Source organism: Schistocerca americana, chromosome 2, assembly GCF_021461395.2.
Source record: "Schistocerca americana isolate TAMUIC-IGC-003095 chromosome 2, iqSchAmer2.1, whole genome shotgun sequence".
Lineage (NCBI taxonomy): Eukaryota > Metazoa > Arthropoda > Insecta > Orthoptera > Acrididae > Schistocerca > Schistocerca americana.
The window spans coordinates 145905281-145922463 of record NC_060120.1 but is presented as its reverse complement, the minus strand read 5'-3'; positions in this window follow the sequence as shown (position 1 = coordinate 145922463).

Below are 17183 nucleotides of genomic sequence, written 5' to 3'. Positions count from 1 at the left end.
TCATCAACCGACCACGGCATAACAGCCCGGATAATTATAATGGACATGTTACGGTCTTCTTCACGCAGCAGGACACGGTGTTTACCAAACTGGATTCTTTAAGCTTGTGGTTAGAGTGGATGTTTGCCTAGATGCTCATGGCTTTCGCCGGATTGTAATATCGATTCTGGACTGTACGGCCTTCGAACGGAAACTTCTTGAAGGCACGTTGTAACGCATTTGATACAAATGACTATTTTCACGAAGTGCAGGCAGTTGTGTCCAAACGGTTCGATAAATCAACAGACACACAAATGAAAACGTGATTTTAAGTATCTGCGAGGGCGCACAGTAAAATGACGAGAGCAAACCAAACTGAAGTCGACTTGTTTTCCGCAAAAAGCCCACCTTAGCTAGCGTAAAGATTCATTTAATCCTCTATCGGAGGAGACACTCTATAAATCTGGTTTTTATTACAATTACGAAAAAGTTAAAGGTGGAATTTCGTGACATTGACTGAAAATGTAAATTTTCAATTTTTTTAAATTTATTCGTAGAGTTCAATGATGAAACCTCATTCACAGAGCATAATAAGTAATTAAAAGTGTTACATCACGTTCCAGGCACCCCCACTTTTTGAAGCAAGCTAGGTGAACAACGTTTCTGTGAATTACTTTCAAGCAAACTTGCGCGGAATGCTTCTAGAAAGGTGTGGTATATACTACTCCTTGATTTTATAGAACATCAGTGCCTCTTGTCCACAGGTGTTCGTTGTTTTCATCATATGAGAAAGAAGTTCTCATCGTATCTTGATCCTTGCTGTATACAAGTAACTGTTCATTTTATTGACTTTAGCTGCGTTTTCGGTACCCAATGATTTAAAGAAGCCTTATTGCATCAGAATACAGGTAGATAAAAGCTGATCATGCTATGTCTGCCTCCACTGATATTACTGAATTGGCTTAGCACCGTCTTTGGTTTTACACAAATGACCCCCAAACTCCTGACACCCTCTAGCGACAAATTAGCTTGAATGAAACAACCTTTCTGAAAGTATAAAAAATCTAAGTATTAATAAAGCAATTACCAGGTGGGACAAATATTTCCAGTTTACTCAAAACAGCCGATCTTCAGACATACACTATGTGATTAAAGGTATTCGGACATCTGGCTGAAAATGACTTACAAGTTCGTGGCACCTTCAATTGGTAGTGCTGGAATTCAGTATTGTGTTGGCCAACCCTTAGCAGGGACCGAAGACCTTAGCAGTTTGTTCCCATGAGAGCTTACCACAATCCATTTCCACCCTTAGCCTTGATGGCAGCTTCCACTCTCGCAGGCATACGTTCAGTCAGGTGCGCTGGAAGGTTTCTTGTGGAATGGCAGCCCATTCTTCACGGAGTGCTGCACTTAGAAGAGGTATCGATGTCGGTCGGTGAGGCCTGGCACGAAGTCGCCGTTCCAAAACATCCCAAAGGTGTACTACAGGATTCAGGTCAGGACTCGGTGCAGGCCAGTCCTCTGCAGGGATGCTATTGTCCTGTAACCACTCCACCACAGGCCGTGCATTGTGAACAGATACTCGATCGTGTTGAAAGATGCAGTCACCATCCCCGAATTGCTCTACAATTGCGGGAAGCAAGAAGGTGCTTAAAACATCAATGTAGGCCTGTGCTGTGATAGTGCCACGCTAAACAACAAGGGGTAAGTCCCCTCTATGAAAAACACGACCACACCATAACACCACCGTCTCCGAAATTTATTTCTGGCACTACACATACTTAGATGATGTTTGCCGGGCATTCGCCACACCCACACCCTGCCATCTGATCGCCACTTTATGTATTGTGATTCGTCACTCCACACAACGCTTTTCCACTGTTCAATCGCCCTATGTTTACGCTCCTCAGACCAAGCGTGGCGTCGTTTGGCCTTTACCGGCGTTATTTGTGGCTTATGAGCAGCCGCTCGACCATGAAATACATATTTTCTCACCTCCCGCCTAACTGTCATAGTATTCGCAGATGATCCTGATGCAGTTTGGAATTCCTGTATGATGATCTGGATAGACGTCTGCCTATTGCACATTACGACCCTCTTCAACTGTCGGCCGCGTCTATCAGTCAACAGCCGCGGTCGGCCTGTACGCTTTTATGCCCCTTCACGTTTCCATTTCACTTTCACATCGGAAGCAGTGGACGTACGGATGTTTACCAGTGTGGAAATCTCGCGTACAGACGTATGACACAAGTGACACTCAATCACTTGACCACGTTCGAAGTCTTTGAGTCCCGCGGAATCCCCCGTTCCACTCCCTCAAGATGTCATTAGACTATTGAGGTCGCTGATATGGAGTACGTTGCAGCACAATGCACGTAATATGAACGTATGTTTTTGGGAATATCCCGATATTTTTGATCACATAGAGTATTTGATAACAACACCAGCTATCTTAGACATCTCAAGAGCTCGCAAGGAAAGATTCAGGTATTAATTTTTCGCATGCTATTGAAGAGGGAACTATAGAGAAACTGTTCTGTGTGTGCTATGCAAAACGCTTAACTGTTAACTGCAGAGAAGTTACTGAGATGAAGTTCTAGATGCATTATTGTTGAGGCGTGATCATTTACACAACGGAAAAGACACATAAAGCAATTATATGTGCTGTGCCCACAGGAAAGTACTGTTTGGTAATTACTTATTTCTCACCATACTTCAGTAAACGGTCACTTCTTTCGTTTATAGATCACAAAGAGGTTTCTCCACGTACATAAACCACTTGCAGTAGCCGGCCGCGGTGGTCTCGCGGTTCTAGGCGCGCAGTCCGGAACCGTGCGACTGCTACGGTCGCAGGTTCGAATCCTGCCTCGGGCATGGATGTGTGTGATGTCCTTAGGTTAGTTAGGTTTAAGTAGTTCTAAGTTCTAGGGGACTGATAACCACAGCAGTTGAGTCCCATAGTGCTCAGAGCCATTTGAACCATTTGAACCGCTTGCAGTATCTCAGGAACTTAATCTCTTGGAATCACACGTTGTCTACTACAGTCCTCATTTTCACAATTTCGATGACGAGAAAATGTTATTCCAACCCCTTCCCTAAACCCCCGCCCCCTTTAATTTTCCTCTATCTGTCCGTCCCTTTGATTGTACACAGATGTTAATCTCTTTGTGCGCAACATGCAAACAACACGAAATATACATATCCATCGCTGAAAAAATGCAATTTTTCTATTTTCACATAACGTAGATAGTACTGATGAAAGAAGAAAGAAAGAGACTTAAATAAACTTGAAGGGAAAAATTCCATCTCATTACAGTTAATACGCTGAAACTGTGATTTCATCAACTCAGCTACGAATCCTAAATAAATAAATAATCACAGCACGTAATAAACAATCAGAGCAAGGATTGTAAGTAACGCCAGCAAAAAGTCAATGAAAATTTGTATGTACATTACGACAGTCTTAAGCTTAAGTCTTCACCCAGACATTGCGTAGCAGAAAATATTTAATATTTTCATGCGTACATAGCGCAGTGGTGATGTCTCCTGCGCAACACAGAAGCCCTATAACCTGGGCTCTATTGATTACCAAAGATCCATAAGAATAATGTTACATTAAGACGGACTACTAGCGCTCCTTGTTCACCGACGGAAAAACTGGCAAGTACTTGGACTCTCCGCTCCAGCCGCACGTGGGAAAGGCTGACACATACCTTAAGGATTCAGTACATTTTATTGAGAAACTGAAGAAACTAAAACTTGGAACAGACGACATCATGAACAACTCTAACGTAGTTTTTTTGTTCACCGAAGTGCTGCTCAGTGACTCTCTGGAGCACATCGGTTCGATTTTCCCACAAGACTCCACCAAGCTCTTTCCAGCATGTCTCACCACGAGTTATTTTATGTGGAATGGCAACTTAACCGAACAGCTGGAGGGCGTCGGCATGGGTAGTCCTCTCCAGTGATGGCCAACTTCTAAGTGGAACATTTCAAATAACAGGACTTGGCATCTTGTAAACCTAAGGTGTTATACAGGTACGTCGACGATACTTTCATTGTGTGGAGCCATGGTGAGGTTAAGCTTGATGACTTTCTAAGACACTTGAACAGCCTCCAATCTAACACAAAATTTAGTATGAAGGTAGAAAAGGACAAACGTTGGCCTTTTCTAGATGTGTTGGTCAAGGGGGATGGAGAAACTCTGGGACACAGTGTGTCTCGAAAACTAACACACACTGACCCATACCTGCACAAACTGTGAAATCACCATCAGAGTCAGAAAAGAGGGATTATTAATACGCTCTTAACACGAGCAAGACTAGTATATCAGCCGCAGCCCCTCAGTCGCGAGAATCAGCACCTAGAAAAAGTTTTGAATTTGAGTGGGTACTCAAACAGTTAACATAAGAAGTTTCAACATTCAGTGAAGTGACATATCGGAAAGAGAAATGTAGGGTATTGTCCTTCTGCCATACATTCCCAGGGTGGCGGACAGAACCGGCCGTATATTGCACAAAGACGACGGAAAGACAATTTATAAACCGACCAAGAAAATCAAAGAGTGTCTCAGATAGCCACAGGGGGGAAAAGGACCCACATAGAATTTCGGGAATACACGGCATTCCATTCTATATCGGAATGACTGGACGATAAACCAACACCAGGATCACCAAACATAAGCGGCATTGCAGGCTGGGGCAGGTGAAGAAATCGGACGAGGTTGAGCACGCGCCATGTGAGACCGACCATAGAAATTGGCCGACACGGATGTTCTTACCGTAGAGAAGAGCTATCACATCCGCTTGTACAGACAAACTGTAGAAATACATACGCATGACAAGAGCTTCAACACGAAAGAAGAAAACCTCAAGGTGAACGGATCCTGTATTCCCGTGTTGCAGCGGACGACCGTTGCAGGTAGCAAGTGGCGAACTGCACAGGAAGTGACCACGGAGAAGCCCTTCGACGTCGGCGCGCCAGGTACATGTATCTGCGGCCGCGAGCTCGACTGGAGTCGACCACCAGCAATGGAGAATGAAGATTTGACAACGCCAGGCATTCGTGTCAGAAAAATCATGAAACAAACGTCGGCCGAAAAACCCGGGACAGAAGCCAACAGGCAGTTCGTCAACAAGTGGCCACGAAGTCCTTAAAAATTTGGACAATATAGTTCCTGACCGAACACATTACCGGAAATATTACAGAGATTGAAAGGTGGCTACACTGAGGCACTGCGCCAGAGATTGCGCCAAAGAGTATTATTCTGCCGCCTCCACAGTGCTTGGAGAGAACTCGTAGAAGTCAGTGCTTGTCCAGAGCTCGTAGTAGAGTGCCTTTCGAGGTCTCGTGGTAGTCGGTGCTTGTTAAGAACTCGTAGCAGAGAGTGTTTGTTGAGATGTGCTAGTAGGCGGTGCTTGCTGAGATGTGATACTGAAGAGTCTTGTTGAGATGTGGTAGTAGAGAGTCGGTGTGGAGACATATAGTAAGGATTAGAGTGATTTTCATCAATATAAATTAAGGTAACAAACTACTTTTCTCTTTTTCTCATTATTTCAGTGTCCTAAATAATGCGTCATTACAGGTTCAGTCAACAAAGCATCTGGCGTGTGTTCTTGTATTAGAGTGCAATTCTGGTTTTTTTGCGCAATTATAGTATTTCTAATTTTCTTTTATCACGTCAGTAAAATTGGTATTTAAAAATTCTTGTCTTGTTGAAGAAGAACCGTGCCAGATGTGCGTTGAGTCATACTTCCACATACAGAACAGTTATACTTGTGCTTTGGTTTCGTAGGTTTCATAGTTGCTGGGGACTTAATTAATTAATTGTGTTAACGAAAATTTTCATTTCATTCTTTGTTGTTGTTCTATGCAGTCAGATTGCGGACAAATACTAGTCAGGGCCAACCGATTACGAAACAGCGTAATCGGACATACAGCTACCAAAAATATTTGCATTTTATTTAATTAAGTCCCCATGCAAGATTACAAAACGCATTACCTGCGATAGAATTCTCGCTCAAATATTCCGCAACTCGATCCCTCTGAAAATACACTGCTCGGCCTGGGTTGCACAATACGCCACGCGGAGTTTAGTTATTTTAAAAATTGCCGTTTACACATAAAATCCGATATACCGCGGTTCGTCTTTCTCACTCGTTCGCATTCACTTTGCTGCACACCTTGGCCACGTTTAACTGGTAATTCGGCAAAATTAGTATTTCTCATTCGTTCGCCTTCCCTTTGCGACACTCAGTGGTTAATTTTAAGTCATAATTCCGCAAAACTATCACGTCTGTTAAGAGCTCCTAATAAAAGCATCCAGACATGGTGAAGGCTTCCGGCGGCGCGGTTCTTTCCGTCCCTTTACGACGAACCTGCACCTACCTGTGAACATTGTCTCAGCATATCATCAGTAGGGAAGCCGAGCGAAACCTACTGTACTTCGACGTGAACCAGGCTGCAATTAAAGTCACTAATCTACGTTTCGGGAGAAAGTTTTTACACTAAATGAAAAGTTGGAAATTTTGTCCTCAATTAATATATTCTGAAACTTAGGTGAACAATTATCACTGCTAAGCCAGTGCTAGTCTTAACACAGTCACTCACAATCCCTTTCACTCACGTTAGCAAGTTTATGGTGTTGCATTTCCCGAAAACGTAGTAGCTACAAAAATATTGATTGTTTTTATTGATAATGCTCGCCAAATATTAAGTCTGTCGGTACCTAATGCAGTCACAGTTTTTAGCCACCGATCTGCTCAACACGCCACGCGGAATATATGTCTTTTCTCATCACAAAATTCACTTAAAAATTCCGAAATTTCTACACACACATCGGAATAATTATGCCGTCACTTTCCAACACTTTTGATGTATGACACACTACTAGATCCGGCAACTTATCATTTCCATCGGAACTAAAACTACACACGTCCGATCTGTTTCATGGCTAGGCTTCGACTCTAGAATACTCTAAGTCTTCTCTACCAGCAGAGAAAAGCGCGCGATGAATATTGCTTTACCATTGGTCAGTTTACTCAACAGCCAATAGCAAAACAACATTCTCCCGCGTCAGTCCGCGCTTTTCACCCATAACCAATCGCAAAATAGTAAACCTCACGACTGCACTTTTACCGACGTAATTAGCTAATACGCTGAAGTTTTGTTTATACATAAAGTTATTTACTATTGTTATTTATACCTGAATTAACTTTCCCTTTACCATAAACTTTTTTTACAAGTCTGTTTTACAAAAATCCCCTTCGTCCATATCCACACTTCTTCGAAATGTTCCCACACTAAATCCCACTACATAACTCGTTAAAGAATTATCTTCATATTAACCTTAAACCACACTCACGCATCATTCATACTGCTAAAACACATTTATAACATTTTACATACACAAAAAGAAATAATAACACTTTATGAAAATGCTAGAACAGTTTATGAAAAACGTTCTATTATTTTAGTGCACTCTAGTGGACACAATCGAAACTAAAATCACAGTCCCTCTATCCAATACTGTCCTCTATCGGCTGATACATAAACTACGTATGCGTCCAGTCTCGCGTCACCATCTGTCACTATCCAGCTCTGTGACACATCTCCCACTTAGCCACCTCGCCGGCCGCGGTGGTCTAATGGTTGTAGGCGCGCAGTCCGGAACCGCGGGACTGCTACGGTCGCAGGTTCGAATCCTGCCTCGGGCATGGATGTGTATGATGTCCTTAGGTTAGTTAGGTTTAAGTAGTTCTACGTTCTAGGGGACTGACGACCACAGAAGTTAAGTCCCATAGTGCTCAGAGCCATTTGAACTTAGCCGCCTCCAAGGCAGGATCGTTATACGGCGCTACGCCTCAAGCTGAACGCTAAACGTAACTTAGACTTCACACAGCAATGTTTCAACCCACCAAATCCGAGCAAGCGTCCTCTCCTCTCATTGGCTGAGTAGTATTGCAGTAAACAATCTGTCAGTTTGAAATCGTGTTATGACGCGACTTACCAATCATTAAATAATGGTTTTTAGGAGCAATATATTAAAAGAACAAAGTCATAAAAACCACGAATCTCAAAACAACTCCGACTTTACATAAATGAATTACCATATAATGTTTCTTTTTTTGCCATATCATGCCATTTTGCTCTTACTATTGAAGCTATATAGACTAGCCAATTAAACTTTACATTTTTCCCCTGAGTATGATTCACTCTCTGTACGGTCACAGTCCTCACAGTAATGTATGCACAGGCAACAAACAAGAAAATTTTCTTTTATTATAATACTTCATATTCACATCAATAACTAAACAGATGCAATCAACATTAGGAGTCATAATATGAACGAAATTTAAGTTTCATTTCCAAATTAAACTGTTTAGACAACTTGCGATTTATTGTCCTTTCGGCCACAGCCATTACTAATTGGAACTACTGACTGGACACAACGCACATGCATCACGCTAAATCACCACTCATTGTCTGACTGTACCTATCTGCCCTCTGCGGCTCGACTAATACGGGCGCCATACAAGGCGCTTTCCCTCAGGTGAGCCATCATATTACCCCACAAACGAAGCAGCAATGAAAGATCTGAGCGTATGGCGGCCTTCTTGCACCAAGAAATGCAAAGACAATTTCCTCTGACCGAATTATTATGCTCATTTAGTTTTTGCAACTTGCAAGATATATTTAAAAAATAAAACAAAATACTGATTACTACTGCCTGAGTCATTCGGACACGTTGGGAAAAAATCAAGGACGTGGAGCTTACAGAATGTCCTAAAATATAACAAATAGTGTTATCACAACAATGCACCTACTCAAAAACGGCAGAAATAAAATAGAGGCAACTCAAGTACAAGATATTAGAACACCCACCCTATTCACCAGATTTTGCTCCTCCCTCTCTGCCTTACACTCTTTTCCATTAGTATGGTGACCACAAATAGTTCTGAGTCCTAGAAAGAGGTTATAGCGCCGTTAGATGGGTATCTTGTATAAGTTCCGCTACTTTCTCACTGGATAGAAGTTGAAGAAATTTTCCAAATATGAGGTGAGCTCGTATAGAAAAATAAGTCTACTATTATGTAAAAGAAAATGAAGAAAATTTTCCACGTTTTCCTCCTATATTATAGCCACACCTATGCGTTGAAGGGAAAATCGACAATGGATGTAAAAGACAAAGGAAACTTACAAAAAATTTCGGCGGAAACTAAGACTCTGAGTGTTTCTAAAAGCAAGACCCAAACGTTATGCGGTAAAGAAAGTAGCGAACTAATTGAATGCGGTAGAAAAAGGTGCCGTTATAGGTACTACATAACATATGATCTGTAACACATGATTTCCGTTAACTGTAACCTGCCTGATGAATCTATTTTCTGTGATAAAATTGTTTCTAAGGGACAGGTTTCGACAAGCTGATCTATGATTAACTTCCTGACTTGAACCTACGGACTGCTACTTACAACGCGGGAGGTCAGAGAAAATGAGTGGATACGCTACGGTAAAACATAAATGGGTGGAATCGTTCGGTTGTAATTGTTCTGTTATAATTAGTTTCTAGCTAATGAAAGGTAGACCTCATTTTGATTATATTTAACACGAGAAGAGAATCTTCAGTTACGTGAAATGAATGAGAAGTGTCGATCCTATAATGAGAAGTATACTAATTCTGAGAGGTATGCGTGTGCTACGAAATACTTTCATTGCAGTGGAAGGCAATAAAACAGCAACAGCACCCTGGGATGGTGTGGCAGCCCGCTTTTGACTATCCTATTACTATACATGATTTTGCACTTTCAACTAGGGCACGTGATGGTGTTCGTCTGACCCCGGTGGAATGCTGCAGGCGTTACGCATTAGGGTGGGTAACTGATGCTTCTGCGTCATTAGAACAGCGATGTTTGTATCCAAATCGGACACTTTTGTCCCGACGCATCCGAATATCATGTAACATTGTAGAACTACTTCTACAGATATGAAATTACCAGCGTTTTCAAATTGTTTCTGCTTCTTCTATTACATGTTTCAAGCTAAATTTCTTAACAAGCTAGGAAGTAAAAGCGGACATTTTACGAACTGCAGCACAAGCCATTGTCCGGAATGAACAATATATCGTTTCCTGCTTACAAAATTTGATTTCTAAGGTGATATGCTACATACAGTTATGCGGTTTGTTGCAATTGGTAACTTAACTCATAAAGTTTTTTATGGATGTATTTTCACATGGGATCCGTTTGTTTCCCGTAGAATACCTAGGTTACACTCAATTTCTCTCCACCTCTTTTCCTACGTCTCTTCCATCAATGCCTCTAAAGCTAATCGCATTCGTGTTTTCAGAATTTGCACATGAGGAACCGATGAGCTTCACATTTTGTCCTTAACATAGCCACACTAAGAAAGTCAAAACTGGCTATGTCTCGTGAACCTGATGGCCATGTTGTTGTCCCGTAACCGATCCATCTGTCCGGATAGGTTTTATCCGAAAACTGGGGAGCAAATAACCTCCAGTGTGGACGTTCACTGTCCTGCTGGAACACTATCAGTGATTGAAATTCCTGTAACTGAGGTGCAACATGTAGCCACAAACTGAATAAACTGCGTTCGCGTAATACCATTGAGTTCATAATTTAAACGCAAAGTATCTTAGAAAATTAAGTAGTATAACTAGCGTGGTGAGAAAATTTTTATAACGATTTCTGTACACTGAAGGTGGTGTAACATGTGCAAGTAAATTATCCAAGATGCTGCGCCTTTTGAAAGTCCCAAGTCTTTCACTATGTTGTTAAGTTCAGTTTGAGGAAGAGGTTTTGATTTACTATCGGTAACACACTCGGAACAGTCAGATTCGCTACCTTCAAGATTTACCTCCGGTTCAGAGACTTCAAATGTTGGTAGACAGGGGATCGGCAGTACTTTACCATGAATGACAGGGCTAATAGTCGAATTTAAGTTCGGATACAAGATTTTGTTCGTGTTTTTTTGTCGAGTTAGGCTACTTCAGTCATGCAGAAGTAACAATTATCGACGTGATTATTTTCTTCGTGCAATATTATGGGAATAGAGAAGTTCAAAACTTTTTATTTTACCTTCACTGTACTTTCTTAATTGATCCAAGCACGTATGACACACAGTGTGTGGAGCAAAAGAGTTGTTACGATATTCGAAATTCATGACAAAGTATGATTTCCATAGAAATTCTGTTAGTTGTCGATGTCTTGCGCTTATCACATAAGTTCCGCATATGTGACAAAATGTATCCGGGCCATTCACACACTGTCTTCCTGACGTTTTGAACACGGCTTTGACGAAATAACACCACTCGCAATAACACGTGTGAATACTTTTTCCTAGCTCCTGGACTCAATTAATTGATGATGTCTGCGGCGACAACGGAACTCCAGCTTTGAAGTTCATTCTCCCCTTCCACTTCACCATCCCTCAAACAAGCATTGTTATCCTAATAATATGCATTACCCACATAACATAGATTTCGCAACAAATTATAAATAGAAAATAGCCAGTAGTATGGTGTGAAGCAGTGGGGGAGGTGGGTATCGTGCAGAAAAAACTGAAGATGATGCAAAAACTGATATTTTCGTCTTTAGGTTTGCCAAACTAGTAAAGAACGCCAGTTACATTCCAAACTTCCAGAACCCATGTTGAATTTTGTAACTGCCACATGTTTACTTGTGTTTGATGTATTCTTCTATTGCCTCTAGAATCTGTCTGTGGGGTCACAAGCTAAGTCTACAAATGTTACCGTACGACAAGATTTTTGCCAATCTTCATTATTTAGCATGTTGCCATAAAATAGGAAAAAGTGACTCATGTAAAATGGACAAAGAAGATAAAAAGAATACAGAAACATTAACAAACTACTATAAATAATACCAAGCGAACGCTTTTATAAGTATCAGAGTACTATCAGAGCTCACTGTACAGTGATCTTAACCATGCAATAGTCTTTCTGGGGTATTTATGAAGTCATTCAAGTTCCCTTAAAACAGTAACGTGTTCCACTACTTTCACCCTTTCGTCACAATAAAATTCCAGACGTGTTCGACCTTTCTTACAAAGAATTTTTTTTTCCTGTTGCATACCAAGTTTTGGCGCGGCAGGGGAGACAACAGATTTTTTTCTTCTTTAGCGGCTGCATGCATTCAGGCGTTACGGTTGGGGCAATCTGGTTCTCCAGGCCTCGTCCAGTTAGTTCAGCGTGCTTCTAAATGGCAAGGACAGGGTTGGTGGAGTCTATTGGCATCAGATATGGGCGTTCTAGACTTGAAAAGAAATAAATATAACCTTTAGTGTATAGTTACACTTTTAGCATTTCTAATAACTACAGGTTTTGGTAGCAAGCACCATCATTTGGCCATTCACTCAAGAGCAGCGGTCAAGTTCGCTTAGAGAAAATTTATTTTTATAGGAGAGTTTCTACGAACTGATTCGATGCATATTTTACTCTCTTCACGTTCCACTGCCTGCTGTCTGAAATCGGCACCGCTATACTATATAACACAGGAACAAATGTTGATTTTAGTGTGCCAGTGACATTTTCTGTTGTGTCATTCAGCTGGATATCAATTCTGTTGAAACGATAGCTTCTGGACCACACAGGAATACGATATTCGGCATCAGAATATAGAGGGTGAGCATAAAGTCTTACATTGACTACAAACATTTATTTCTAAGGAAGTATGCTAGATACAGTCGTGGCGTTCTTTGCAGTTGGTAGTTTCAATCATGAAGTTTTTAGGGATGCACTTATACTTGGGTTTCAAAGAACCTGATTTCTTTTTTCTATCTCTTGTTGTAGGTAGCATAATTTAGGAGTACTTCTCTCACAAAGCAGGAGAAAGAGCAATGGGTTTTGTAGTTATCATTAAACACTGTCGCCTGTTGCGTCCCAGCCACATTTCCGAAGTGCCCGTGGTCGAGATCCTCCGTAGGTGATGAGCATCAAAGGGTAGTATGAGAAGTTTAAAGAGACAGATAGTGTCGGTGATAAGGCAAGAAGTGATAGAAGTGGAGTGAGTGGCCCCACTGGTTGATACCGTGTGTCCAGAAAAATAGGAATGCTCCAGAGCACTGTGGTGGAGGTTTTTCACAAACGGCTGCATTTTCATCATACATGGTGCCACTTCTGCTAGCTTTGCGTCCATGTAAAAGGCCCAGATGTTCTGAGCACATGCTGGAACGAATCGATGCAGGTAATGACAACCTTCATAACGTTTTTTTCTGAGAAAGTAAAAAGGCACATTGTCAAGATCCGGGGATCGCAGTTACGGGATAGTCCAAAAGTGAATGTTTGGTGTGACATGATACACAACGCAATTATTGGGTCGTTCATTTTCACTGAACCGACTATTACTGCGACAGTTTGTCTGGACAAGTTGGAGCTCCGTTGTCGCCGCAGACATCATCAATTAATTGAGTCCAGGAGCTAGGAAAAAGTATTCACACGTGTTATTGCGAGTGGTGTTATTTCGTCAAAGCCGTGTTCAAAACGTCAGGAAGACAGTGTGTGAATGGCCCGGATACATTTTGTCACATATGCGGAACTTATGTGATAAGCGCAAGACATCGACAACTAACAGAATTTCTATGGAAATCATATTTTGTCATGAATTTCGAATATCGTAACAACTCTTTTGCTCCACACACTGTGTGTCATACGTGCTTGGATCAATTAAGAAAGTACAGTGAAGGTAAAATAATATGTTTGAACTTCTCTATTCCCATAATATTGCACGAAGAAAATAATCACGTCGATAATTGTTACTTCTGCATGACTGAAGTAGCCTAACTCGACAAAAAAACACGAACAAAATCTTGTATCCGAACTTAAATTCGACTATTAGCCCTGTCATTCATGGTAAAGTACTGCCGATCCTCTGTCTACCAACATTTGAAGTCTCTGAACCGGAGGTAAATCTTGAAGGTAGCGAATCTGACTGTTCCGAGTGTGTTACCGATAGTAAATCAAAACCTCTTCCTCAAACTGAACTTAACAACATAGTGAAAGACTTGGGACTTTCAAAAGGCGCAGCATCTTGGATAATTTACTTGCACATGTTACACCACCTTCAGTGTACAGAAATCGTTATAAAAATTTTCTCACCACACTAGTTATACTACTTAATTTTCTAAGATACTTTACGTTTAAATTATGAACTCAATGGTATTACGCGAACGCAGTTTATTCAGTTTGTGGCTACATGTGAAAACGTCACAGTCTTTGGCTGCAGCTGTTCATATGGCCATTAAACTTGTAGTGATTAACTACTGCCATCCATTCCTTAGATCCAATGCAGTGATGCACAAGTCAATCCTACTTTCACGAGGTCGTTCTGAAATTAAGGAAAATTTTGATCTGACGAGCCGTGGAATTCTCTCCCCACCCAACACCCACCGCCGTGTTGCAGATCTTACTAATCGAATGCGCCATCATGACATTTACAGAGAGAGGCAGTGGTTAGTTACTGTTGATTTTTAAGATTCTAAAATGTGTGGAAAAATTAACTATCCTTCCAAACGTGTGGCTCGTTGTCCTATATTGTTTCTGAATGGAAGAAAAAACTACCCTATTGATATTTACAGACAGATAACAGAAGTTTGTGGAAATGTGATGAATGAAGCCTCAGTTCGAAAACGATGCATCTTGTTTACTGGCAGATAAAGGATTATGCATGATGAACCTTAGGGTCGACCTTCAGTTTGACTGACGAATGCAGTAATCAAAGGAAAATATTCAACGGAATCGACGTTTCACTGTTGATGGATAGAGCTTGTCATTTTATGAAAGTTCACGATTTGCTCTTTATGAAATTGTTAGTGGTGAATTGGGTGTAGTGAGTACCAAGTGGATTTCTCGACGTTTTACCAATGAACTCAAAAAATAGCGAATGATATTTGCACAATCTGTTTTCTCTCGGCCGGCCAGTGTGGCCGTGCGGTTCTAGGCGCTTCAGTCTGAAACCGCGTGACCGCTACGGTCGCAGGTTGGAATCGTGCCTTGGGCAGGGATGTGTGTGATGTCCTTAGGATAGTTAGGTTTAAGTAGTTCTAAGTTCTAGGGGACTGATGACCTCAGATGTTAAGTCCCATAGTGCTCAGAGCCATTCGAACCCTTTTTTTGTTTTTTTTGTTTTCTCTCGTTCCGCACTGATAGCGGATAAAAGTCTATAAGGCAAATTTAGTCTGTGAAATGGCATCATTAATGAGCTCCAAAAATAGCCAAAAAAGCCAAATAAATTCTAAGCACCTAAGCGTTTTCGTACCACAAGGCTGCCTACTCATTGAGTTCCTGCCTGGAGGAGGGACCATAAATGCAGTGGCCTACTGTCAAACTCTTCACTGACTACATTGTGACGTTCAAAACAAACGGCGTGGATTATAGTTCAGCGTATTTGTGCTTTTTGAGAACAACGATCGCCTGCGTTCTACCATATTCACGAAGATTTTTCTTGGGCAGTTGAATGTTTTTGAACATGCGTGTCATAGAGCGGACGTGTATCGGAGAATTTTTTGAACGAGAGTTAGTATGGAAATGACAACGGACTGGAAGAGGACTTTAATGACTGGTTCAAAAACGTGACAGGAACTGAATATGTAGAGTGCGTAGGAATGGTTGTGATGCGCCACGACAATGTTCAAATTTGAACGGCGACAATGTAGTCGTAGCTAAATTTTCAAGATTAAAAAAGTTACTTTGTGCTATCCTCCTTCACCTCCTCTCTGTCTATCTCTGCCATCTTCTTTCTCTTTCACCTGTACGTCTAGTGAATTTCGTCCTGCAATTTCATGTTCATGCAGCTCAATATTTATGACATCGTATCTCATCAACTATGTGCGGTGCAATGGTATAACTTTCTAGGTACATGCAGTGGTATATGTGCCTACTGTCTGCGAAATGTGTTGTGAATAGAGATATTAGTAAAGAAGTCATAAATTAAAACGTCACACATGATGCCGTAGTTTTTCACGTATCTTAATGTCTGACGTAATATCTCCTGAACTAGAAGCCGTACAATGACAAGTTTTTGTAGATACGATCAGCGGTATATGTTGATGTTAGCTCATTTGCAGAAACCAGTACTGTTTTAGGAAACAGCGGTCATGCGAGACACAGCTAGCCCTCTTCGTGCATGATATAAAACAGGCTCTAGATACCAGCTCTACATCTACATTTATACTCCGCAAGCAACCCAACGGAGTGTGGCGGAGGGCACTTTACGTGCCACTGTCATTGCCTCCCTTTCCTGTTCCAGTCGCGTATGGTTCGCGGGAAGAACGACTGCCGCAAAGCCTCCGTGCGCGCTCGAATCTCTCTTATTTTACATTCGTGATCTCCCCGGGAGGTACAAGTAGGGGGAATCAATATATTCGATACCTCATCCAGAAACGCACCCTCTCGAAACCTGGACAGCAAGCTACACCGCGATGCAGAGAGCCTCTCTTGCAGAGTCTGACACTTGAGTTTGCTAAACATCTCCGTAACGCTATCACGCTTACCAAATAATCCTGTGGCGAAACGCGCCGCTCTTCTTTGGATCTTCTCTATCTCCTCTGTCAACCCGACCTGGTACGGATCCCACACTGATGAGGAATATTCAAATTTAGGTCGAACGAGTGTTTTGTAAGCCAACTCCTTTGTTAATGGACTACATTTTCTAAGGACTCTCCCAATGAATCTCAACCTGGCACTCGCCTTACCAACAATTAATTTTATAAGATAATTCCACTTCAAATCGTTCCGCACGAATATTCCCAGATATTTTACAGAAGAAGCTGATACCAGTGTCTGTTCCGGTATCATATAATCGTACAGTAAAGGATCCTTCTTTCTATGTATTCGCAGTACATTACATTTGTCTATGTTAAGAGTCAGTTGCCACTGACTGCACCAAGTGCCTATCCGCTGCAGATCGTCCTGCATTTCGCTGCAATTTTCTAATGCTGTAACTTCTCTGTATACCTCAGCATCATCCGCGAAAAGCCGCATGGATCTTCCGGCACTATCTACTAGGTCATTTATATATATTGTGAAAAGCAATGGTCCCATAACACTCCACTGTGGCACGCCAGAGGTTGCTTTAACTTCTGTAGACGTATGTCCATTGAGAACAACATGCTGTGTTCTGTTCGTTATAAACTCTTCAATCCAGCCACACAGCTGCTCTGATATTCCGTAGCCT